General features: G+C 47.2%; 1 long non-coding RNA gene across 1 annotated transcript in view; it reads left to right on the forward strand.

Annotated features, from left to right (window-relative positions):
- Positions 1-11,314, forward strand: part of LOC127196584 (uncharacterized) — a 45,736-nt gene extending 34,422 nt beyond the window's left edge. Inside the window, exon 3 of the long non-coding RNA XR_007831491.1 lies at positions 10,834-11,314. This is a non-coding gene — a long non-coding RNA (uncharacterized LOC127196584). The remainder of the gene's footprint in view (positions 1-10,833) is intronic.
- Positions 11,315-27,308: the final 15,994 nt, after the last annotated feature.

Raw genomic sequence — 27,308 nt, forward strand, 5'->3', positions numbered from 1 at the left:
AGACCTTGTGGGAGCATAGACAGCTGGCGGCTTGCACAGGGCTCTCAACTCCTATCTTGAGAGCTAGAAAGGCAGGAAGTAAGGGCCATGTGGGCAGCACTAGCAGAGCTGGAGGTGAGGTGCGATGCTCTATCCAGTGAGCAAGCTAGCAGTGTTTACTTACTATGGCTTGATTTGAGGAGCTAATTGAGCTTTAAAAATTTATTATGAAACATCCCGTGCATACAGGGGAGTGTAAATAGTGAATGTGTGTGGCTAAGAAAATAAATATGAAATGAATATCCATGTCCCCATTGTATCTGCTGAATAGATTCCAAAATTGCTTTTTGAAGCTTACAGGGCTCCAGCTATGATCCCCGCTTCTTCACCTTCCTCACCTTAATCTCCATGGCCAAGCCTTGCAATGGCATCCTGTGTATTTATATTCCTTTTTCCTTCGTGCCTTAAGTCTCCCACCTGGGTGTTCTCTCCTGCACTCCTGCACTAAGCTAATCTCATTCTTTTCCACTTTGGCTTGGACCAACCATCTTCCAGGAGTGACTCTTGGCCTTCTTTCCCAGGTAGTTAGGTACCCCATTCTAGGTTTCCACAAATCCCCTGGACCTATGTGGCCTTTGTGATCTGCTTCATTTAGACTTTGGGACACAGGCCTTGTCTGCCATATGTACAACCTCGCCACTTAGTGTAGTACTTGGCTCATTATCATGCTCAGAGGATGTTCAGGAAGACTGGCCTCACCTTTTTTGAGGAGTTACTATGATCTGGGAGACCACTGCGGTCTTTTTATTTCTTTTATTCTTTTGTTTTGTTTTGTTTTGATGGAAAGGCTGTTGCTGCCCCACCCCTCCAGCACCATCCTCTAGACTCGACAATTGGATAATCTAAACTTAAGGACAGCCGCTCGTCCTTGTAAATGGGGCCAGGATGAACCACCCCCGTCCGTCCTCATCCCACTGTACGAAAATGTTCTAGAGATGGAAGTGCTTGGAATGACAATTGAGCTGGGTGACTGACTGCAGCAAGCAAGGATGCAGAGAGGGAGGCAGCGCGTGGATGCAAAGTCTTCTTTCCTCCTCTTCTGGATCATGTGGCGCTTTCCACACACCGAGAAGCAAAGATTGAATCCTGAGATAAGCATTGCTTTACAAAGAAGTACCTGCTGGCCAAGTCCCACTCAATAGCTCTGCTCGTCCAAACACTGTCATCTGTGTGTATGCACGCGTGCATGCTTGTATGTACATTATGTGGGAATGTGTGTGGCCTGGAACCTTCCGGCTGTCTCCATGTCCCAGTACTAGGATTATAAGCATATACCCCCGTACCTAGTGTGTGTGTGTGTGTGTGTGTGTGTGTGTGTGTGTGTGTGTCTGTGTGTGTCTGTGTGTTCGAGTGCACATATCCATGTATACATGCAGAAGCTGAGGGAGGAAGCCAGGTGCCCTCCATGGCTTTCCACCTTGTTCCTTTGGGACAGGGTCTCTTGCAGACATGGAGATCACTATTTTTCTGCTAGACTTGTCCCCTATAATCCTCACCTGAGCCTACTTCCCCTTCCCTCGATGCTGGTGTTCCAGGTGCATCCCGCTGGGACTCTGAACATAGGTCCCATCCTTATGCACTGAGCCCTCTTACCCACTGAGCCATCATCTCCTTAGTCCCTGGCCTGTTGTTTTTTTTTAATATGAATTCTGGATTGAACCCAGGTCCTCATGCTGGCAAGGCAAAGGCTTCGCCAGCCCAGCTTTCTACCCAGACCTAGAACCTTCGTCTTTTGCGGTTTTCACACCCCAGCAGAAACTGACAGACATGAAGGTCTCCCCTCACCCACCAGCAATGTATGCCTTGTTCTTGGCACCTGGGAGCTGGGGTTCTTCTAAGATTGAGATAAAACAGACATGCTCAAAGTCTCCGTTGGTTTATTTACTTAAGTATCGATTGCTTGGGCTTGATGCAAGAAATATAACAGTCAACTGTGCTGCAGAAAAATTTCTGAATTTTCCCCCAGGCATATTTTCCCTATGCTAGGAAGGCTTATTAAAGTTATTATTTGTAGAAGAGATCTGAATTTTAATATTCTTTGTCTTCCCTTCATGTGCATGACTTTCTTTTCGCCACACGGACTTTGCCACCATTGCTTTTAACTGCTACACCAGCATTCTCTGGGTCCCCAGTTACTGCTGGCCATTGACTGTCTCTGATAGGGTTAAGCTCCAATTCTTGGTAGGTTTCTCTGAGAAATGAGTGTGGAGAATTCGTAAGGAAGGGATTGCACCGTTGCACGGGGCAGAGCACGCCACCACCAATGTAGGAGCTTTATTAGTCATGTTTCTCGGGGCTGTGATTAAAAAAAAAAAAAAAAAGTCCAACAAAAGCAACTTAAAGAGCAGGGATGTACTGTGGCTTACAGTTCCAAATCTTACAGTCCATCCCGGTAGGGGCAGCAGCACGAACAGGAGGAAGACTGGCTGGTTGCCCTGCACCAGCAGTCAGGAAGCAGAGACTGAACAGAAAGGAAGTAGAGCTCAGCTGTAAAACCTCCAGGCCAGTCTGCTTTAATCTATTGCCTCTAGGAAAGCTCTGCTCCCTAAAGACTCTACAACCTCCCCCAAACAGCACCACTACCCCACAGCCAGGTGTTCAAATGCATGAGCCTGTGTTCAAATCCACACGCCCAAGGGAGGGGGTGGCATTTTACATTCAAGCCAAGTGCCAGTAAGTTTACAGTCAGCTTGGCAAAAAATCTGGAGTCACTTGGAAAGTGAGATCCTCAGTTGAGGAGTTACCCAGATCAGACTGGCCTGTGATCATGTCCGTGAGAGACTACCTTGACTGAAGATGGTGTGAGAGGGTGCAGTCCACCGTGGGTGGTGGCCTAAGTAGGCATAAGAAATCAAACAGCATCCTTCCACGGTTTCTGCTTCAGTTCCTGCCCCAGTTTCTCTCAGTGATGGAGACTGTGACCTGGAAATAAAACAAACCCTTCCTTCCTCAGGTTGCTTTTGGTTAGCATTTTCTTGCTGTAGCATAAAAGAAAAAAACTAGAACAAGGGACAATGGCTACTGAAACTAGCTGTCCCTGGACCATGCCACTCCCTTTGGAGTCGCTGACGAGTGGGTTTAAGTCTTAGCTGTACTCCTTACGCTGCATGGAGAGAAGATGGAGGCTCGTGCAGTAGGAGAAGGTTGACCATGCCAGAACGTTCCAGAAGAAAGGAGGGAGGACCCTCCTGCACGTGGAGCAGGAAACCTACCATAGTGTAATGTCATGGTTTAGTTTGACTGTGATGCCGTGGGCTCTCTGGATGTGTAGGGAGCAGGAAGGTTGTTAGTTGGGGAGAGCGGGTCTCTTGGAACCACAAGGAGTCTCGTCAGTGTCACCTTTGATCGCAGGAGCTTGTCATTCACCCGGAGGTGCAGATGCATCCCATAGCGTTCATCCTACAAGCTATGTCCTACCCCCATGCCGTGTTAAAGATGAGTAAACTGAGGCTCCGAGGGAGGCGGCATCCTGGATAGAGCACACGGCTGCTCAGCCGTGGAGACAAGACCCCTGCTCCATCTGCAGCCAGAGCTGTCAATGTTAATTTTTCAAAAGCAGAGTTGATTCCGAGAATGACGAGGACTTACCTTGGCTTAGTGGCTAGTTTTTTTAAATGGGCCCGGTGGATACAAGATGTAGTGAAGAGATTTTATTTTAAGACAAAGAAGAATGTTCCTGAATAAGCTGTCAGGGGGCGGGATGAGCTGTGTTGAGAGGTGGTAAATTCCAGAATGATGGGGAAGAGTGCTGTTAACACTCCTCCGTAGAGTTCTAGCAGCCATACTCAGCCTGCAGCCTGTGGGGCAGTGAGAGGCTACGTATGGCTAAGGATTACCCAGCACAAAGCTGTAAGCTTACTTTAAAACAGTATGCTCACTTTTTAAAAAAGTAGCTCCACTGCAGTTCTTGGATATGAACTCTGTAAATGCTAATGCTGCTTTGCAATGTTAAAATGTCGGGCTGTCCTCTGAGGGGATTTTAGGTATCAAATGAGGAATTAAAAACAGAATAATCCATTCTGTTTTCAGATAATCATTTTGAATCATTAATATTGATCACAACGGGTTCCAATTAGCTTAAACAAAAACAGTATTTTCGGGGCAGGAATATGGGGGTTGCTCTTGCGTGGCACAAGGAGATAGATGGTGATCTAAGCTGATTCCGAGAGGCAGCAGTCAGCAGGCTGTCCTCTGGGCACTGTGGCTAGGGTGAATCTCCTCTGGCTATCCGCGTGGATGAATCAAAGTTTACATTGGCCCCACCTTATATCTCTTCCTAAGGCTGAGTGTAGAAATAGACAGTCCCTTCAGTGCCATGACTGACAGCATCCACTATGGAGGGTAATTTTCCAGAGGAAACCTGAGATGCTGAGACATAGAGGAAGAAGGCAGGGATGCTGGGCAGTGCTGTGAGGGGCAGGGTGTACCCTTGTCTCTGTCCAGCTGTGCCTCCAGTAAGCGCACAGAACCCCCACTCCTCTCTACTCTCCCAGATCCCCTGCAGTGTCCACACACAGATCACGGCACCACTGCATCACTGTGTACTCGTGGCTTATTTCCCAAGACAGGCATCCCAGTTAGGCAAGCGATTAAAACTCTCCAGTGTGTTTAGCAGGAGCAGCCCAGCAGAGGACCAGCTTGCTGAGTCTGCTCAAAGTAAGGGGCCCATCAATTTTGTACCTTAGGGATGCTGGGCTGCGGACAGTGTTCTGTCTTTGCAGAATCGTGACCTTCTTTCTGGTGACAACGAAAGGCTTCTTTTGACAGTTAACATGACATTAAATATGGCCCGGCCTTAAAGCCCTATTGTTTTAAATGTTGTTTCTATTGGGTGGCTGGGGAGCTGACTCAGTTGGTAAAGTGCTTGCCATGCAACCATGAGGAGCTGGATTCAGTCCCCAGTCTTCGTGTAAAAAGCTAGGCATGGTGGTGTGTGCGCTGTCCTAGCAGTGGCGGGAGACAGAGGTAGAGGATGCCAAGAGTTCCCTGGCCAGCCAGCCTAGCCTAATAATAGGTAAGCCCAGGTCTCAGTGACAGATCCTACCACAGAAAGATTGAAATCTGAGGTTGGCCTCTGCCCCCCTCCCCGTGCATGTGCACACGTGCACACACACCCCCATGCCTGCACCTGATTCATGAACATGCAAATACACCCTCAAAGTTGTTTCTACTCATTTCTTGTCTTTGTTTTTAGTAGTGTTAGTTAATTGGCTAATTCACTTATGAACATCAGTAATTGATTTATTAGTTAATGGATAGATAAAAAGGAACGGATTTAGGAAATGAAACCACAGCACACATGTGCCAGCCATTAGTTTAGGAAACACTACTCAGAGGACCCCATCAGCATCGACCCACCCTATCCACTTGGTGGGGACCACTGCCATAGCTTTGGCATTTATTCCATTGCTTTCTTTTGGAGATTCATCAGGTTTAGGCCTCCAAACTAGGGTGGTATTGGATTTTCCATATAAATGGTAACCTCCCTTCTATGGTCTACAATGTGCTTTTCCTCTCAACACCATGCCTAAGATGCCCCAACATCTCGTGCCTTCCCTCTACTCACAGTGTAAGGACTCTCAACGCTCTATGGCCATCTGCACAGTAAGAGGAAAAGTACTGCCGGTAAACGTAAGATATTATCTGCGTGCGCTGGTGTGCGCATACGCGGTATATTCAGGGTTTGTCCCAAGAGGGGGATGGCTGCTCATCAGGGGCGAGTGTGCTCAGCTTTACAAGGTGCCGCACAGGTTTCCAAGGTGGCAACCTGATGGGCCCCAGATGGTTCTGACTCAGGAGGAGTTAGAGGACCAGTATCTGGTGTTCCTCCAGCCCTGCGCCTTGAACAGTGCTTCATGTCTCGGCTGGAGTGCCGTGGTTCTTGAACAGGAGTTGATTGTGTTTTAATTTGCATTTCTCTGGTAACCATATTCTGTTTCTCTGTGGCCACTCTTTTGAGGAGTTCCTGAGAAGGACTTTACTCACTTTTCTATTGTTTATCACTTTCTTGTCGGCTTGATACTAACATGAGATGTATATTAAATATAAATTAAATTATGTATCACAGGCCACTGTATATCAGTCACTAACCACACACACAAACACACACACACACGCACACACGCACACACACACACACACACACACTAGTTTATCTGATAAATGATGTAACCCCTTGGGATTAATTAATCATTATCTCATAGTTTGAGATTTTTCTGTCCTAAGGTAGCTGTCTCTACCCTGTGGTGACAAGCACACGCCTTTCTCTTCACTATTAAAGACCACGGTGATCATGATCTCCGCTCATCTGTGTTCCATCTGGAGCTGATGGCCTTGATTTCGCTTACTGTCCATATGGGACATGACTTACCTCACTGCGGTGACCAGACAACTGTCAAAAAGCAGCCTGAGGGGGGAAAGTGTTTGTTCTGACTCCATTCCTACCGCTGCCCTTGTTTTTAGGCTGAGCTCCCAGTCCCTCCTGCTCTCCAGTCAACACTAGCCATCCCCTGTCCTCTGCCCAGTTACTGCCAAAGAAAACAATGTCCTGAGCACATCCCTCCAGTGCGGCCCTCGGTGACAGCCCTGGGAGTTCAGCCTTCCTCCCGAGGAGGTTTCTATGGGGAGAGATGGTCTGGTACCTAACAACTGGGGACTTGGTGGCTGCGGCTCTTGGCCTTTCTGGTTAGCTGCAGAGTCCTCGGGATATAAACACGGGTGACCTGATTATACCCTCCAACTCCTCCTGACTCAGAACCATCTGGGGTTAACTCAGGGAAGGAGCTAAATTAAGCCTTGGAAACCAAGCAGCCTCGATGACAGGCACTTTGTTGTGCTTGAGTGACTGCGATGATGGGTCTCTGGTTATGAGGCTAGCACTAATCTCATCTCTTGAGAGTAGCCGTAGCTATCCAGCTCCCTGCCCTGCAGAGACAGGGGGATGCCAGGTCCCTCACAGGACTCGCTTGTTCTCTCAGCATGGCTCTCCTGAGCACTGTGTGATGAAGTAACAGCTGGAACGCTCCTGTCCTAGGACTCGGCCTATAGAAGAAAGCAGACAGGCAACCAAAGACCCTGCAAAGAAGGGGCTGGTGTTTGGAGACCCTTCCAACCAGAGCAGAGTGAGGGGTGGTGGGTTCCTGGTGAACTAACTTTCTTAAGGTTTTCTGCAGTGACTGGACCACAGAGTGGCCAAAATCAAGGGGAGAGGAGTCGTCAGCTCTCACTTGTCAACAAGCAATCAGATACTACCGCATCGAAAATCTGTTTGACAGGACTACCAAAGTCACACACACACACACACACACACACACACACACATTCCCCACGCCTGCTTACCTCTGCCGAGTATCTGTAGCTATGAAGACACCACACGTGTGTACATTTTACATCAGAGAAAAATGTGAACGTGTACGGGATTAGAATTAAAACACGCACGCTTCAGCACTTAAGGAGAGAGTCTTCAGATCTGCAGTTTGCTTGGAAATGTTCTGAAACAGAAGTGTGTTGCAGCCACACAACCCCACACCGAGGAACGGGGGGAGCGGATGAGTGTGTGGATGCTGGCTGTAAACATTCTGCAGTTTTGCTAAGTGTGGCTCCCTCTCCTACAAAAAGTGCATGCATGGCACCAGAAGATGGGTACAAACAAGAACGGTCCCAGCAGTGCTGCTCACAATAATCCCAAACCCAAAGCCTCTCAGAGCCCTGTCCCCAGTAGAATAGATCCATCTGACACTGGTGTAAAGAGCCAAAAGGCCACTGTTGCTAAGTGAGACTGGATGAGCTACAGCTATATCCAGCCACATGGGTGAGGCTTGTGAAACAGTAGGGGGTGGGGGGGGGCGAGTCAGCCGCCTAGGGGAGAGTGTTGTGTGATTCTGTTTTAAAAAATTCAAAACCAGGCAAAGCTGACTGTAGCGTTAGGAGTCACTAGAGAGTTGTCAAGAGGGGGGGAGTAAGGGACTTAATGGTCACCAAGGGAGGGAGGCCCAAAGGTTAATACAGAGAGGGAGAAGGGGAGGGAGGGAGGGAGAAAATGAGTGAGTGAGAGAGAGAGAGAGAGAGAGAGAGAGAGAGAGAGAGAGAGAACAGAAGCTTTTCCTGGTTGCTCTTGGGGGTGAGAACCTACTTAAAGCCCACTAGCAAGCCACGATTGTGAAGAAAACAGAACGTGTTCCTTTGGAATATATCCACGCATTCACTTACACACTTGTCCCCCGAGGGCCTCTGTCCTTCATGAAGACAGTACACTGTATTGAGTACAGTGAGTTGCTCTGTGAGGTGTGGCCCAGGCCTTTCAGGGGTTCACATGCACAATAGAAGAGATGGAAAGACATTCGTGGTTGATCCTCACTCCTAACACCTGGATTTCCAGTGGCCATCCTCCCAGGCTGTGCTTTCTGAGACACCACGTGACTTGCCCATTAGATGGGAGTCTCCAGAGAAACAGAACCAATGATGTATGAGGAAGCATGTTTGGGTGAGCATGTGTGATGGGATGGGGGCGGGGGAGGCTACTTGCATGTGTGTGTGTGTGTGTGTGTGTGTGTGTGTGTGTGTGTGTGTGTGTGTATGTGTGTATGTGTACTTCTACACACACAGCCACATACTTGTGTCAATTTACACATATTGGCCCAGTTCGATTTCTATTGCTGTGATAAATACATGACCAAAAGCAACTTGAGGGTAAAGGGTCTATTTCATCTTTCATCTGGCAAGTCCATCGCTGTGGAAAGTCAGGGCAGGAACCAAAGCGGAGGCCATGGAGGACCACTGCTCAGTGGGCTGTTCTCCACAGCTCTCTTATACAACTCAGAGTCAACTACCTGTGGGCAGCACCCCCCCCCCACCACCACACACACACACATCGAGCATTAATCAAGACAATGGTTTACAGATTTGTCTACAGATAATTGGATGGGAGCATGTTCTCAGTTGAAGTCTCTCTTCCGAGATACGTCTGTGTTTGTGTCAAGTTGACAAAACCTGAACAGCACATAAAAAGCTATGGTTTTCCATGCAGTCCCCTAAATATCATTAAAGATAGCTGAGAAAAATGCAGTTTCCTCATGGAGAAAGTCTAGTCTGGTCCGTCCCCAGATCTCATCCCATAAAGTCCCCATGTGTCCACATATTTCATGTATAATTGGGGTAGAAATAGGTGGGGAGGGTCTCAATCTCTGACCCTGCCTCTGGATGGCTGAACTAACTACCTTAATACATAAACATTAGTCTTGCCTATTCAAACTACGTATGGTATACCAAGGGATAGCAGAGACATACACCTGTCATTCACAATAATAACAGTGAACGTCCCAGGGTCCACTACTCAGCCTGCACAGAGAGAGCCCCACATCTCTGAAGGCTGCTGGGCTCTAAGGTATTCCTCACTGCTTTGGCTGGAGGAAGCCACGCATCTAAATTCCATGTGCATCACTGTTTGCCTGTTACAGAACTCAAAACACACATTGGCCAACAGTGTGCTGTTTGGAGCCTTCACAGATAAAGTCAGGCTGAACACATTCTGTTGGGAAGTGCTTTCCCCCCTACCCCCCGCCCGTGGGCTTGTTCCGTGCTGTCAGGGACAGCTGCAGCTCTGCCCTCTCACTGTCATGGAATATTCCAGTCATGTAGCTCTGTTAAACCACATGGGCACTGAGGCACTGGTGCACACCTGGGCAGCCTCCAGCCCTTTGTTGGGACAGCTGCTTCTGCAGCTGGAAAAGTGGCCTCTCAGTTTCCAGGATACAAAGCAGGGCCACCGCCCCCCCCCCCCCCCCCGTCGCCGCGTCCTCATCTCGTTCACAGCTGGGAGAGCAGGTGCCCAGCTATAGACAGTGTCTCTTCGCTTTCCTAACTAGTGCCAAACAGTGTTTTAGAGCAATTGTGCCAACATGTATTCCTGCCAGAGACCATGGGAGTCTGTGAAGGGGCCACGCCCTTCACCCCTCACAGGGCACGATGCTTACAGCCTCTCTGAGTACAGAATCACCTCTTCTCGGCCCTGCCTCCTCCGGCCACCTACCTCAGCTAAAGCTCCAGAACATGTGCAACTGTGATGCCCTCTATGGCCTCCTGAACACGGAGGAGGACTCATCTCCTGGGATTGACCCATCACGTAAAAGTCTATGTCCTCCCCGCTAGCTTTAGTGTGATTGCAACAGCTGCCTGTTTCTGTTCCACAGGAAAGAGAAAAGCAAGCTCCACTGAGTGGGTGGCCCAAGGGCTGGACTCCGGATGCATGTCTTGATGTTATTAATACCTCGTGCCTGAAATGCCCGAAATCCTTAACTTATGTCTTGACATCCATGTGTGTGTGTGTGTGTGTGTGTGTGTGTGTGTGTGTGTGTGTGTATTCGTGTGTGCACATGCACACATGTGGAGGCCAGAGGTCAACCTCCTTTGAGACCATATTGCTCATTCTCCTTAAGCTATCTAATTAGACTAGACTGACTGGCTAGTGAGCTCCAGGGATCCTCCTGTGTCTCTCTCCCCAACACTGGTGTTGGATGCTTAGTTTGTGGGGCCTGGGGATCCAACTCAGGGCCTGGATCTTGCAAGGCAAGCACTTGGCTGGCCGAACTATCTCCCCGGTCCTCATGCTCTGCCATCTCTCAGTGACCAAGAGGGATGTGTTCCAAGGCTGTGTTAGACGCTATGGATGTCACTCCTACCCATGATCTAACTCTAAAGCCTGTTCGTCACCCCACACCTCCACCTGGCCTCCACAAGGATCCTGGGAAATAACGGTCTTTTGCTGTGTGTGTGTGTGTCTCTCTCTCTCTGCTACAGGTTAGCCTGGCGAGGAAGATAAAGACATTTGCAACCAAGATGGTCATCACCAGCGGAAATGATGAAGACCGAGGAGGCCAAGAGAAAGAGAGCAAAGAAGAGAGCGTGCTGGCCATGCTGGGCATCGTTGGGACCATCCTGAACCTGATCGTCATCATCTTTGTGTACATATACACCACTCTATGAAGGGCCCCACCCAGCCACAAGACAAGGCTCCCGTGTGTCCCTATAGTGGTGACCACACGCTGCCAGGGGCCAGCGGGTTCGAAGACCACACACTGCTCCTCCGTCAATGCATCTTCGAACTTTCTAGCAGGTCACCAAATGAACCCACCCTGCTGTGAGGAGCAGATACTCTGAAGCACAATGTATCCAATGAAACTCATTCAGGCCACAAGGAACTCAGCGTCTCTGGCAGGGGACCTGGTAGGATGCTGGAAGGACCAGCCTTGGGCCCTAGTGGTGGGCAGATGGGTGTGGAAATACCTCATCCTGGAGTGCTGACCACATCCCACACTGGAAAGGATGAGAGGGGCGGACTCAGCTCATCTGCCTACCTCCCAGGACCAGCGGGACAAGCTCTAGGTGCGGTTTGCTGATAGGCATCCTATTTGTCAAATGAGTCCAGCTGTTTGTTACGGGAGATAACTTATTTTTCCTTTTTCATTGGCTTGATGTGTGTATCTGTTCATATCAAGGTTTATAAATATATATTTTTAATAAATGTGCTCTATTTTTTAGCATGAACCAAATATTTGCAGAAGCGCTTCTGGATCCATAGCTCTTCTTGTTTTTAATCGCTTTGCTCCATCAACTGCGGGACATCTTTTTCTGTAGCCGTCCGGTTGTCTCAGCTCATGTTAGCTCTTTCTGCTTCCGTGTTCTCCCTCTCCATCTCCACCCCTCTGTTCTCTCGTCTCTCTTTCCCCGCTCCACCCCCTCCTCTCCCATCTCTAATTCTCCTCTCCTCCCTCTTTCATTCTCTCCTTTCCTTTCCTACTGTGTTCTCCTTGCCTTCCCCCATCTCCTCCTCCTCCTCCTCGATTTTCTCCTCTCCTCTCCTCTCCTCTCCTCTCCTCTCCCTTCCTCTTCTCCTCCTCTCTTGTCTAGAGGACATTTTCCCATAATACCAACCGTGGTCCTAGCTGGTGCATGTTTCAAGGTTGTCGAGCGGCTTTTTTGTTGTTCTGTCAGAGATGTAAAAACCGATTGCAGGCATGCAGACCTTAGACGCACCCTGCCCTTAACTGAGAATTATGCATGAACAAGGGCTGAGGGCAGATCAGCTTTCAACCTGTTTTCAAAGGACTTCCACTCAGGAAGATGAGTGTGGCCCTGCCTTGTGGGTCACCTGTGGGACGGGGCAGTCACCAGCTCACTGGCAGTGTTGCTCATTCACTCCTGTAACCATTTCGTTTATCAGATTTTTGATTTTTTTGTACAGTGACCGAGAGATGGGAACTGGGCAATCTCAATGTTAGGTGTGCCATCCCTTCCTTGGTGAAATGCTTTGGCGGGGAGGGCAGGGTCTCTTCAGAAGTCAGTGGGAGGTGATTGATGTGAAACCTCCCCCCCCCCCGTAAGAGTATATATACACAGGCTGTTCCTGCTGTAAAGAGACCACTGTGACAAGTGACCCTTCAAGGGCACTGGAAGGGGACTTAATGATCTCGCTAAAAGGACCCCTGCACTTTTTAAAGCTGGTTTCCCCCTACAAGAAGCTATTTCCTCTCTGAGGGGGTGACTGAAATAACTACAAATTTCCTGCTCCCTGGCTCCCAAACATAGCCTCAGCCTGGCTGCAGTGGACAGCCTTAAGGAGAGGGTCAGTGTTCATCCCGCCACCAGCAGAAATGGCAACAGCCTGCCCTGTTGGATTCGGCGAACACTGAGAGAGGGGCTCTGCCTGCCCCTTCCTTAAATGGCACCATGAAGGAGCCATTTCCTGGGCTCCACTAAGGGACCAGTCTCTTTTATAAATCAAATACCTATGAGCACCTGGCTCTGGCCAGAGACGTCTCCTCTTCCCCAGCTGAAGGAAGGGCACTTTGTATGCAAGTCATGGGGTCCTCTTGGTAGCTGAGGAGAAGAAGGAGGATCTCTCACCTGTGTCGTAGAAGAAGGAAGGACAGCTGAGACCAGGAATCTTTCCAGAGATTACCTGGCATGCAGTGGAGTAAGATTCTAGCCCCAGCCTGTCCAGTTCCTTATCCCAGTGAGGGCCTGTATGCTGCTGCAGGAGGAAGGCGACTGTGGCAGGAAAGTCTGTCGTCCTGGTGCAGGCCAGCTCTGCGCACCTCATCCTCCCCCACAACAGGAAGCAACCTGGGAGCTAACTTTCTGGATACTTGCAGAATATGACACAAATAAAGATGAGATAGAGGCTGGTTAGAAACTTGAGAGACATCTTGGGGAATGTGCTACCTACCAGGCTGTGTGATTCTGGAAAACCTGTAATCCTGGACAGTGAACAATAAAGGTGCGATGGGGAAAAAAACTATTGGTGTTGTCAACTTCCTTGTGGGCCTGCGTGTACTTAGTTTATTTAATAAAATTTGACCATGGCTGCATTTATTTTACCTAATTTATTTACCTTTGAGACAGAGCCTCATGAAACACAGGCTGGTCTTGAACTTGCTATGTAACAGAGAATGACCTTAAATTCACTGTCTTTGTGCCTCCCCTCCCCAGTACTGGGATCACAGATATATGCCACCATAGCCTGACCAAATGTCACTCTGCTAAACAGAATTCTGTCTGGTTTTGACCAGACAAACCTTAGTAGCTTTTATTTATGGAGAAGGGCATGGGGGAATCATCTTTCAGATCCTCTGCACAATTTCTTGGCCATTCTACTAACTGGGCCTAATCTACAGCCTAGAAATAAAACTGCCCTTTGCATGTCTGACACACAGTGGAGGCTATTCTTTTCATAGCTCCAGTCCCTGTGTCCACTCGGGCAGTTTAATGGAAACTAATAACACACGCAGCCTCTTCTTCCCATTGGTTGAGCAAGCCTATCCCAGCCTCAGCCAACGTCCACCCTCTGGCTCCAGCACCTTCCACCCTCTGCGGATCATAGACAGTCTCAAAAGCAGTGTCTGAGCGCATGCATGTGGCTCTCACTCTCTCTTCCCCCTTTGCTCTCTCTCCAACATACCCTTCTCTGCTCCCCACCCCATGCCCACCTGGCCTTTATAACCCAGGACAGAGGTTAGATATTATCAACACCTAGGTTTAGCGTAGGGCGTAGGGCTCTTTTCATTATCTGCCTTCAAGCATGAGAGAGCCTGCTCATCTCCCTCTTGCACTGCTCTCCATGGAAACAATCCATCGGGCATCCCAGTGCTTTCCTAACAGCCGCTCCAGAAGCCCAGGCTGGTAATGATATCGCCACACCCCGAGAAGAGAGAAACCAAGGGACCAAATTTCCTCCTCTTGTTCTAAAAGTCCTCCTCGCATACCCTGTGGCCCAGCTTTGCTGTACACAGGGCCTTGGCCATGGCATTCCTTACTAAGGACCACCTTGTGGGTTGGAAGATCCTTGCACTATTATATAAGGAATTTTGCCTCTAGTGAAAGCAGATGGAAGGAACAGATTGCCCATGCTTTATGTTCATAAACATTTGACACAAATCTACATGTGCTTTCCCAGATGATGGCTGTTTCGCCCTACGAAAAGGAGTCTTGCAGTCTCTGTAAATTATCCCTTACACTGTTGAAAGGCATGTTCCTTGCCTCTCCTTCTGTGAGAGAAGAATGAACAGAGTCAAGAAGGGGGTGTCTCCGTGAGGAGGCCTTTTGTTAAAGCCAAGCAGAGCTCTCTTCCAGGTATGCTGAGAGTTGGCCTCACACATGCGTCCTCTAGCATTCTATCATTGGTCCTGGTTGCCTGATGGCCAGAACTGCTCTATGTCCTGCCTAGCCAAGGTCAGGAGCCAAAGGGGCAAAGACAGAATAGCCTTAAACGTTGTAGATCAATAACAACAGCAACAATAGTATTAATAATAGAGACCACCAATAGCTTTTGGTAGCATCTGTCTGCTTAGGAGTAATGGGATCAAGGTTAAACAAGTACAAGGTTGACTTAGCCCTAATTCTGGGAAGATTTGAACCTTGTTCTTCATTAGCTTTTTATCTCTCTTATTGAGAAAAAAAAGATTGCCACTTAAAAAAAAAAAAAAAAAAAAAAAAAAAAAAAAAAAAAAACCAAGCAAAACAAAACCTAAGATGGACTGTCCCTAGGAACCAGTCATGAATGAAATCTACTGAGCCATCTATCGTCAGTGGGCCCCTATGACGTCCAGTCAGGAAGGTAACTGCAGGTATCTGCCCACAGCTGTATATTCAAGAATAAACCATCATGTGTGTGCTGACTTCTGTACTGGAGTCTACATATAGTCAACCTACCTAACTCCACAGGCAGTCTCCAAAGACAATCACACTCCCAGCTCTTGGCTGCCCATCACAACGCTGCCATCCTTCTCCCTGGGTTACCATCCACTTCCTTTGCCACCGCCGGAGACTCGTTATCCTAGTTGCTGAGGTCATCATCCCCTGAGCATGCCAGGCCCATTCTGTCTTTTGAGTTCCGTTGCTGGATCTAAAGTGTTCTCTTCAGTGTTGCCAGTTCTGAAGACTCCACAGTAGCATTTGGGGCTCTCAAGTTCTGAGATTGCCTTGGTATTGATGAGTCCTGTGAACAAGGCCAGTTGTAATGTGATGTTGGCTCAGCCACCCAGGTCTCACAGAAAAGATGATGTGTAATCCTATGACCTGTGGGTGTCTGAGCAGTGTACCAGTATAGAGAGCCTATCTATTCCTCCTTATCCAGGACATGCCGTCTTTTTTCTGAATATTAAAAAAAACCAAGAAATAGAAGTAAAATATGGAAAGAAAAATCTCAATTCAAGTTCTAACTCTACCATTTATTGCCTATTGACCTATGACCAAATCTTCAATGTTTCTACGGCTTCATTTTCTCAATGTTGGGTGAATTACATTTCAATCTAAAAATCATTCAGAGGGTGAGACATGTATGCTTTAACTAGCCTAATTAAGTATAGATTGATGGTGAGAGATAGACTGGCTTTGTTCGCAGTAAGGGAGGGTGATAGATTCAGGTTCAATACCGTTGCGCAATCTTTTTCCTGTCAAAGCCGAGTGGAACCATAGCGGGGATGGGGTCCGGGTCAGCTCACTGAGACACTGGGTGTGATGATGAGGGAGGCGACTACATGTTAGCACAGTGAGCTCTCGAGGAAAGGCTTGGGCTTTGTGCTCAGTCTTCTGCTCACTCACAAAGGAAGCCAGTGAGAAATAGAGAAATAGTTGTAAGGCAGCTGAGTATGAGTACCCTGAGTCACTCAGCAGGGTGGGAAGTGTTGGCAACCCTTCACCGACACGGGCACTGCCATGTGCCTCGCCCTCTTGTTCCAGATGAAAGTCAGAAGCAACTTTGTGAGGTGGATGGAGAAAGCAGACATACTTCTGGAGCTCCATGACATGGTTGAGACTCCTACCCCCTGGTACCTTTAAAAAATAATTACATTTACTTATTATTTATCTATGTGCACACATAGACACATGCACGTGCGTGCACACACACACACACACACACACACACACACACACATGTGCCATAGCATCTGTGTAGAGGTTAGAAGCTAACTTATGGAAGTCAGTTTTCTCCTTCCATCTTGTGGTTTTTGGGGCTCCAACTCAAGTCATTGGACTTGGAAGCATTGTTCCCTGCTGAGCCATTTCAATGTCTTTACCTCATCACTTTTGTAAGAGAGCACAAGGATGGAGTGACAGCCACTAGAAGAACTCACAGCACACTCTGGTGCAGTAGAAATAACACCAACAGATCATAAAGGCTCCCAGACAGCAAAGTAATTGGGAATAATGACCAACTCATTACACAAGGCCAATATTACCCTGATACAAAAAATCAAATAATGATTTTATTTTCCATGTGCACCAATGGCTATCATGGGCATAGATACAAATGTCATTTTAAAATTAGCAAATAACAATTTACAGTGTAATATATTTTGGCAAAATGAGGGCTCTCTGAGAAATGCAAAGTTGATTTAATAATTGAAGAGAGGTTGCTGTAGTCTACCCCCATTAACAGAATGAAAGAGAGAAAACGAAGTCAACACAATAGGTGCAGAAAAGTGGTTGACAGAGTCTGGTATTCACGCCTAGTTTCTAAGTCATCAAACTTCCTCATGAAGGAGCAATTTAGACACCCCAGGGCATATCTACAAGAGAAAGTATATTTAAACATTTTCTTAATGATAAAAATTTAAATCCTTTCCCTCCTAAAGCTGGAAGCAAAATACCAATATAAAATTATGAATTGACTAAGAATAAAAATTTAAAGTATGGCTAAGTCCTGTGCATAAAAATGGTAGACCCTTGCTAAGAAAGAGCTGAAACATTCAGCAAGGGACAAACAGCCAGATCTTCAGGGGCAAGGATTATCACTGTAAGGATTCAGTTTTCCCCACATCTGAACTGAGCATTCAGGAAAACCCCTTCCAAACCTCAGCTGCCTTTTGAGGTTGAAATTGGCAAGATGATTGTGAAATGTATGTGGGAATTCCAACACAGCTGAGAGGTGTTTAAAGAGAACAAAGCCGCGGGACGTATACCACTTAATTTCACAACTCACTTAAAACCCACAATGAACAAAGTGTTTCGGGCGTGGTGAAATATGAAAGGAATCAATGAAATAGAATAGGAACATCCAAAAATAAATTAATATCTAATAGAACAATTGATTTTCACAAAAGTACCAGTACATCTTGTTGGCAAAATGAGAATCTTTTCAACAAACAATATGAAAGCAATTGGGGAAAATGTGTGTGTGTGTGTGTGTGTGTGTGCACGCGCGCGCGCGCGCGCCTGCTCCCCTTCCTCACACCAGGTACGAAATTAATGCAAAGACCATGCCAAAATTAAATCTATAAGAAAACACAAAGAAGCTTAATGTTTACTGCATGTATTGTCCTTGGTTGGTGCAGTAGTTTGAGCAGACCCCCTTGGGTCCAGATCCACCCATCATGATGTTCTTCTTGTAGGTTTCTGGGACCCTCTGGATCCTTCTATTTCCCCATTCTCCCATACTTCTCTCACCTAGAGTCCCAATAGGAAGTCCTTACCAAGATGAGACTTGATGGCCTGTGGGGGAGGAGTTCCCCTTTGATCACAGACCTAGGGGAGGGGGATAGAGTGAAAGCGGGAGGGAGGGAGGAATGGGAGGATACAAGTGATGGCATAACAATTAAGATGTAATCAGAATAAATTGATTAAATAAAAATAAATTTAAAAAAGAAAACACAAAGAAGCATCCACCCAACCTGGAAGTAGGAAAAGGATCCTACTTTCACAGGAAGACATAGAAACGCTCACTGTAAACCATCAGTTGATAATCTAGACATCTTTAAGCTCAGAGCTTTGATTCACCAAGGCTAGGAGTGTAGCTTAGAGGAAGTGCATGTGACTGGCACAGGGGAGGCCCTGGATTTGACTCTCAGAACTAAGAAGGGGGAGGGGAAAGGGGGGAGGAAGAGGAGGAAGGGAGGGAAAAGGAGGAAGAGAGGGAGGAAGAAGGACAGAGAGGGCAAGGAAAGACAGGGGAGAGAAGTAATTCTTGTTATTATGAAAAACCACCGTTAGAAAACTGAAAATTCAAGACACGAACTGAAAAAAAAAAAGTAATACATGAATCTAAGGAACGACCTGTAATCTGAATGTATAAAGACCACATACAACTCAGAAATGGGAAAAATATGTCCCAGTTTTTTCATAAGCAAAAGACATGAACAAATGCTTTACAAAGGAAGGCATACAAATGTCACATGGTCAGATACAGGTACCTCTTATGGTCCAGGCAACGCTAACGCCACACTCCTGTCTTGAATAAAGATGTTTGCATCTTGCTGTGATTTCCAAAGCCCTTCAAAACCTTTGCTATGTCGCTGAAAGACCAAGGCCTAACAATTTCATAATGCACCGTGCATATCTTTCTCTATGCACCCTGTAATTACAAAGAAAACTCCAAACTCTCATGCGTGATTAAAACTCTCCAACCATGAAACCCTAGATACTTAGAAGAACAGAGAGCTTTCCAGACCATGTTTATCTCCCACATCTTGTTTTTTCCCCCATTAACTGCGTTTCATACTGAGAATGCATCTGCAGTGGTTGAAAAAATGGCTCAGTGGGGCATGGGAGACACTTGCTACCCAACCCTGAGCACCTGAATTTGAATTCCCAGCACCCATGCAAAAGCCAAATGTGGCAACGCACATGCAACCCCATCACCAATAAAGACAGAGTCCGGAAGATCCTTGCAGCTCATTAGCTATCCGACCTCGCTGGCTTGATGGACTCCAAGTTCAATGAGAAGCCCTGTCTTCAAAACTAAGCTGGCCAGGCATGGTGGCACACATCTTTATCCCAGCACTCAGGAGGCAGAGGCAGGAGGGATCACCGTGGGTTCGAGGCCAGCCTGGTCTACAGAGTGAGTCCAGGACAGCCAAGGCTAACATAGAGAAACCCTGTCTCAAAAAAAAAAAAAAAAAAAAAAAAAAAAAAAAAAAAAAAAAGCTGGAGATCAATTGAAAAATACACTAAATGTCAGCCAGTGACCTCTACACATACATGTGCACATATCACACTAGCACATGCATGTATGTATACCACACACGTGCACAGGCACAGAGAATCTATCTCTGCCTTTGGGCTTTTGGTCTATAATGTGGTTAACTCAGCTAAGTGAAACTCAATATTCCTGGAAGCTTTCCCTGCTAGAAGCAGCTAAACTCTATATGAAGGTAACTCCAAATGACATGAATGTGTTTCACAAAACTCAAGGTAAATGAATGTGTTCCTGACTCAATATACCTTTAGACAGATACCCAAAAAAGGACCCCCGACACTCAAGCATCACCTGACACAAAGGACCTAATACCAGCATCCCTACCACTCACATCAAATACCTGAATCTGTGGATTAATAGGCCACTGTCGTGGGGATCTCTTCAGCATCCTCCAGCCTTTCCCTGGCACTTTACTTACACCCAGGAAGCCAAGATCAGGAAAAATCATAAGCCCAGAGGTCCATCTGCAGGAGGAGCCCCTGCTTTACCAATGCCTTGACTCCTAGGGCTGCTTCTGGGACAGTCAAGTCTGCAGAAGACACAGCTATCAGCCACAGGCAGAAGAGGCAACAGTCTCCTGACCTCACTTGGAAGAGTGATACTCTAGCCTGTCAGGTATCATACCATTGATCTCTTTGTCAACAGCTGGCCACTGGATTTTTCAGCCCTGGAATCTGGTCCAAATGGAGAGTTTTTATTGGCTTTGTAAGGCTGCCATGCAGGCTGTCGGGTTATAAATAAGCATTTCCGTTCCCAAGCCCAGATTTGTACAAACGCCTCCAAATGTCTGCCCATGAGCCATGATACCAAATGAAGCACTGCCAGCCCCATGGGACTGTGTAACCTGCCAGACAGAGTAAGGAGGGAGCTGGGGAGAGATGGGGTGGTCTGAGTGAAAGCCAGGGGCAGAGGGAAGGGGTCGGTACTTAACAGGAGGTTGCATGGCTCTCTACATTCAAATAGTATCTTTGCTACTTCTGAACAAGAGACCCTTCACCAGTTACTCATCCCATCTGGGACACATCCCCCCCAAGATCCCTCTGATGTGCTCATTGCTCAGGTTGGAGTTGTCACACAGTAGGTGCACAGTAAGTGTTTACTGACTTGGATGGATTTGAAACTGTGCTCCACAGAGAACTGCTGACACCGAACATAAATCACTCTCCTTTCCTGACTAGTTCCTGACCAGCCTTTGGTGAGAAGAGACAAGGCATAAGCCCAGCTTCTCAGCTCCAAAGTCATATTTGTTCCTGTACTAAGGGTTCATGCAGAGACTCAGCATCATTTCCCTCTCTGTCAAACCTAACTTCACTTACTAAGGTTCATGCTCAAAATACATGAGATGGTAATTAGCTCACTACCTTCAATGCTTCGGTGGGAAGTAATTTGAGTCAGTGCTGAAACTGTGTCTCAATAGTACCTGTCCACCCTCCCAGGAAAATCAGAGAAAATGCTATGTGGTTATGGTGATGGTGGTGATAATAGAAACCATGCATAGTGATGGCAGTGGTGTTAATGGTGGTGATGGTAGTTTTAGTGTGGTGATGCTGATGGTAGGGGTTGTATTGGTGTTGGTAGTGATGGTGGTAATGGTGATGGTCATGGTGATAGTTCATAGAGAACACCATATGAGCTATTTTTCAGACCTAAGAGGGACTCTGTAGCATTTCCCATTTCCCTTGGTGTAAATGTCGCAGTGTGTACAATAACATCTTCGCCCTTCTGAGGATCTGAGAGAGAAAGATCACCTTTAGTTCCAGGCATTATGGAAATGACTCTTGGCAATGTGTGATGGTGAGATGAAGGGCAGCCGCCCCTGACACAGAAGGCAGATAAGCACAATGACAAAAGAGAACAGAGGAATCCATCAGAATATCTCAAGGGGGAAGAAAGCAGTCCCGCGAAAGGAGAGCGAGAGGTGCCGGAAGCAGTCGCTGGGCATTAGTGATGAACCTGCTATGCTCAGATGAGAAGGGGAGGGCCCAGAGAGAACATTCCATGATGACTGGGGTCTGAGCTGTGGTCCTGAAACACAATGCCAAGCAAAGCATGCAAGACACACAGAAAAAACAATAACCAGGCCCAAGGAAGGAGGTTCATCCAGAGCTTAGGAAGAGCTGAAAAGCCCCGGAGCAAGCTAACAAGAGTGGAGATTTCATGGAAGGCATGCCAACCATCACTCTGCGGTCTACTAGAGAGCCCATTGCCCATTACCTAAGCAACAACAGTATGCAGAACCCTTTGCTTTTGAGGCTCTTGATTCAGGTGAAACAGCCAGGGAAGGGGACCAGTTTCCTTATGAAAGACAGCAGAACTGACTCCTTCTGCCATGTCAAGATGTTTGAGGAAGTCATCCTCTCTGCAAAATGGGCCCTCGCCAGATACGTAATTCAACAGTTCCTGGCCTGCCGAACCATGATGGTTAAGTCTCAGTTGTCCCCTGTCTTTGGAGCCTGAACAGAGTACACATGAGTTTGCCCCTTGTGTCATCTTCAGATGCTCAAAATTCTTGATGCCTGCCCCTGCTGCACCCACAGAAACACACAGCAATTTCCATCAAATTTCCAGCATTTCCCTGCCCCCGAACGCACACACCATGAGCCTTCCTGAGACCACAGGATTCACTGATTTATTTATTTATTCATCCATCTACCATGTGTGAGGCAGTCACTGTGCCCCAGGCACCATGCACAGCTGGAGACTCCAGTGAGGTCTGTGACATAGTGACTTGCCATGAGAAGCTAGCCATTAGTGGAGCTGCAGTAAAGAAGTGACCTATTACCCAATATGCCTCACTAGGGTAAGACAGAAAATAATGGAAGCCTTCTAGAGGAGGATCTTCTTGAAGGGTGGGTAGGCTTTGGCCTTGGGACTCTAGGTGGAAGATGTAGGCAGCAGAGGTAGAGGTACGGGGAAGAGAAGAGGTGCATGCCAAGACACCAATTCTCATAACTTTCTACTGTCTGGTGACACTAAGTTGTCTTAAAACCTAATTTTTTTCAAGGTTTTTTTTTTTTTTAACTTCATGGTTTTCTCACTGTGTGGACATTTAAATCGCAGTTTCATCTGAGTCTTCCTGGTTTTGGGAAGAGTAGGTTGACCTTAGTCACTCAGGTGTCACCATTTGTTCATAAATCTTGACATCCCACCCCATTCTGAGTTACTTGCTTATAGACTGTGGTGTGGGCCCTTGCCTACTCCCTAAAAGAGTTCGCTGTCAAAGATAGAGCGGGCTCACCAAGAGGCTGCAGATCTGGCCTCACATGGGCTCCCTTCTCTGCTGAGATCCTCTTAAAACCTACTCTTTTGTTAGAAATCAAATATTAATGGAAAGAGTGAATAATTCACCGTGAGGGCCGAGGAGCTCAGAGGAAACACCCAGGGGTATTTTCGGTGTATCAGTGACTCTATAAGCCAGGTTCTTTGTACCAAGGAAAACGGAGAGGACCTGGTTCCAAGATGGGCTTTGAAGCCAGCCTCGCTCCTCACTGCGGCTAGTGCCTTCTGCTGGGCTTTTGTGTTGCTTTCTCTGTGCCTCTTCCTCTGGCCATGCTTTGACAGGCTGGATTACATGGTCTGCAGTGTCAGACACACTGCACCTTTAGCTTCCAGCAGTGGGAAGTCCATTTTCTTAGTTTAGTGCTGTGGTTGAAATTAAAACAAACAAACAAACAAACAAGAGCAACAACAAAAACACTACCCAAAAGCAACTTGATGAAGAAGAGGGTTTATTTTATCTTATAGCTCATAGGTTGTTACTGAGGGAAATCAGGGCAGAATCTCAAGGCAGGAACCTGGAGGCAGGAACTGAAAATGAGGCCATAGAGGAATGCTGCTTATTGGTTTCTCCTCAAAGATTGCTCAGCCTGCTTTTTTTATACCACCCAGAGCCACCTACCTAGGGGAGGACGCTGCCCACAGTGGGCTGGACCCTCCCACAGCGATCATCAATCAAGAAAACGCTCCACAGACTTGCCCACAGGTACACACAAGACACTATTCACACGGTAGGCTGCTCTCTCCCCCAGACTTGGTACCTCGAGGAAAGACAGATTGAAGCATCCCTGGGTGATGCTCTCCTGTCCATGTACCTCGCCTGTGTCAGAATATCAGAAACAAAGGCAAGATCTTCGATGCTTGGGAAGTATGAAAAAGATGAAAAGAGGCTGAAAGCCAAGGCTCTGCGGAAGAGCCAATGATAGCCATTCATTTGTTCATCCATTTATTGATCTATCCGGTCAACAAATAGCTGAGTGTCTGCTGTATGCTGGCACCTGGCCAGGGCTACACCAGAGAACAGAATTAATGCATGGGTCATTCTCATGGAAGGCCAGGTCTGTGAAGACAAGTTCAGAGGAGTAGCCGTGGTGGCCATATCAGGGCTCCAGAATCTTTTTTTGCTGCAACAGAATAAAGGTGTGTTCAACTAGGTGTGGCTGCGGGTAAAAACTACAATTATCTTCCCAGTACGACATGAAGGAACGTGTGGTCAAAAGATTGTGTTCAGCCTTGACCTCCCGCTTACCACGTGACAAAAAGCAGGTTCTTCACCCCAAAAATCCAGTCTCTTTGTGAGCAAGCGGGGGGGGGGCAGTTATACCTGTTTATTTATTTATTTATTAACTTCTTTAGTAAGTTAAAATTTGATTTTACTTATTAAAATGTTGTTAAGTAAAAATCACATATAGGAACCATCACATATAATAAGCTCCTCTGTAGGATCGGCATTTTAACCTCCTGCAAACCACAACAGTGACGGAGGGGGCTTCCTGCCAGACTGCCCTCTGTTCCTCACATGGCAGAAGTATGCTAAGAAGGGAACAGTGGGGAAGGCTCAGTTCTAAGAAGTCCATGGAAAGCCATTACTGTAATGGGAAGCCTCACAGTGAGATTAACAATAGCGAGGCAGATCGGCAGCGTCCCAGCAGCAGGACAGTATTAAACAGTCAGGGGGCAGAGTGCCACTGTGGGGCAAGGCACACTTTCCAGAGGCAGCATGCTTGACGTCAACTCTAGCTGTGTAGACCTTAGGTGAGGTACTCAAATTCTCCAGGCTCCTCCATCCTTAAACAGAGGCACAATCGACCTGCCTGGGAGCATTGGGATTATTAGATTAACTGCCCTCTACTCGACAGTAGCTACCTGCTACTCCAAATTCTATCCGCTACATGGGAGAGCGCAGGGATAATGTCTGACAAATGTCAGCGCTCAGCTCAGTAGTGTGGATCTTCCTGCACCACTGTTAAGCAACACGCAGTCAGGCGTTCCATATCCGCTGTTGCTAAATACCCAAACAGCGGGTAGCAACTAGGGACTAACACAAATTGCACCTACTTCTGCTGGCTAGCTCCGTCATACTCCTTCCATACTCCGTTCTATTTAGTTAAATTACAGAGTGTGTTGTCTTTTATCTTTGCCTCACAAGCCAGGTGCGGATGGAGAACACACCTGGGTTTTTTTGTTTTTTGTTTTTTGTTTTTTTTTTCCGAGACAGGGTTTCTCTGTGTATCCTTGGCTGTCCTGGACTCACTCTGTAGACCAGGCTGGCCTTGAACTCACAGCGATCCACCTGCCTCTACCTCCCGAGTGCTGGGATTAAAGGTGTGCACCACCACGCCCTGTCCTAACACACCTGATTTTTTTTTTTTTTTTAATTTAAACCCACCTGGATGTCACTTGAAGGTTTTGGATGGAGGCTGTCACCCTCCAAGACAACAAGGGAGTTCCTTCATCCCTTTCTGCTCCACGTTCTGTGCACGGGTTTAGAAGCCTTTAGTTGCAGAGGCCTCCTGACAGAAAGCACCACTGTCCCCAAAGGAAGCAGAGCATCCCACAGAATGGCTCTAGTTACAAACCGCTGGGCATCCAGAAAGTGTAGAGATTGCACCCCGCCTTCCACATCTCTGATCTGGAAACACCAGTCTCTGCTGGTATATAACTCCCTTTCAGAGCCTCCTCTCTGGTGTGGCTTACTGGGCCGACCCTTCTAGTTTCTGGTGTGTGCATTAGCATTAGCTCCCAACTAAGATCTGGGTAGATGGCTTAGCGCAGTGGTTCTCAACCTGTGGGCTGTGACCCCCCTCAGGGGTTGAACAACTCTTGCATATCAGACATTTACGTTATGATTCATAACAGCAGTGAAATTGCAGCTACAGAGTAGCAGCAAAATAATTTTGTGGTTGGAAGTCACTACCACGTGAGGAATTGTATTAAAGGGTCTCGGCATTAGGAAGGTTGAGACTTCTGGCCTAATGGGTAGGAGTGCCTGCTGTACAGCTTGGGGACCTGAATTTATCCCACTCTAAACCACATCAAAAGCCAGGTGGAGTCATGTACCTTTAACCCCAGAACTGTTGAGAAGATGCAACACAGGAGGATATCTGGGGCTTGCTGGCTACTAGCCTCTGTCCCCTATTAAGTAAGAAACCATTGCTGAAGAGATAAAGTGTAGAGTAATACCTGATATGATACGTGACATGACATCTGAAAAGAACACCTGGCATTGTCATCTGACCTTCACATACAGTCAACACACATGTGCACATATACCACACACGTTCATACACATACATTAAGAATAAACAAATGTAATTGAAGGACGGAGAGTTTATATGTGTTCACAGTTCAAGGGGTCAGGCCATCATAGCAGGGAAATCATGGCAGCAGGAACCTGGGGCACGGCAGGAATGTGGCGTCCACAGTCAGGAACCAGAAAAAGATTAATAAATACTGGTGCTCAGCTTCTTTCTCCTTTTGATTCAGCCCAGGACTCTACCCCCATGGCATGACTCTCCTTGCTCTCAGGGTAAGTCTTCCACCTCAACAAACATCATCTAGAAAATCCCTCAGAGACAAGCGCAGAGGTTTGTTTCCATGGTGATACTGAGACCCCCCATCAAGTTAACAACCCAAACTGACTATAGCACCATCTCTGAGTTTCATTTGCTATTAGTTTGGTGACTCTGACTTTGACCTTTACTGCCTCTGCATAGGGTAGTGAGAGAGCAAAGAGGCATTTGACGTGTTTTTATAAACTGTAAAGTCCCCTTATAGTTAATGTATTTCTCTCATAACCTAGAGAAAAAAGGCGCCCTCAGAAGGGCCCATTTTGAAGTCTACAGATCCATCAGCTAGCAAAAAGAGTAAAGACTCCTCCCAACTCCAGCCCTCCTCAGATGCTGTTGCTACAAAACATGTGCTCCCTTTGGTTGCCTTTCTCCAAACAGCCCTCCTGTGAGACATTTCCCTCTAGAAAAACTGCTATCCGAAGGGTGTGGTCTCCAAAACTTAGATACTCAAGTCAGTCCAGTGAGTTTGAACGTTAAGAATTATGTGCACATATCCTGTGTTCTACATCTGGACTGGCCCATTCCTCCCTCTCTCCTGACAGAGGGCTGTGGCGGGACCTTGCAGGCTGCTGGCATCCCCAGAGATGGACACACTGTTTATGTCTCCAGTACAAAGATAGTTAAAACAAACTGAATTCATCTGAATTAAAACTGTCTTTCTGCCCAAAGACACTTACCAGCCTAGCCCACAAACCTGCGGGAAACACCTACACAGAAAGAAATGAGCACTGCAACACACACACACACACACACACACACACACACACACACACACACACACACACTCACCACCTTCCGGAAGAGGCAGCTGAGACTCTAAAGAAAAATTAATTCGGCTCAGAAATAAATCCCCAACGCACTTGCCCAGGAGACCATCAGCAGCTGTGGTTACCCCCAGGCAGAAGTTTCTCCCTGTGAAGGCTGGGTTGACTCAGTGCTCAAATCTCCTCCCT

Source organism: Acomys russatus, chromosome 1 (assembly GCF_903995435.1).
Source record: "Acomys russatus chromosome 1, mAcoRus1.1, whole genome shotgun sequence".
Taxonomy (NCBI): Eukaryota; Metazoa; Chordata; class Mammalia; order Rodentia; family Muridae; genus Acomys; species Acomys russatus.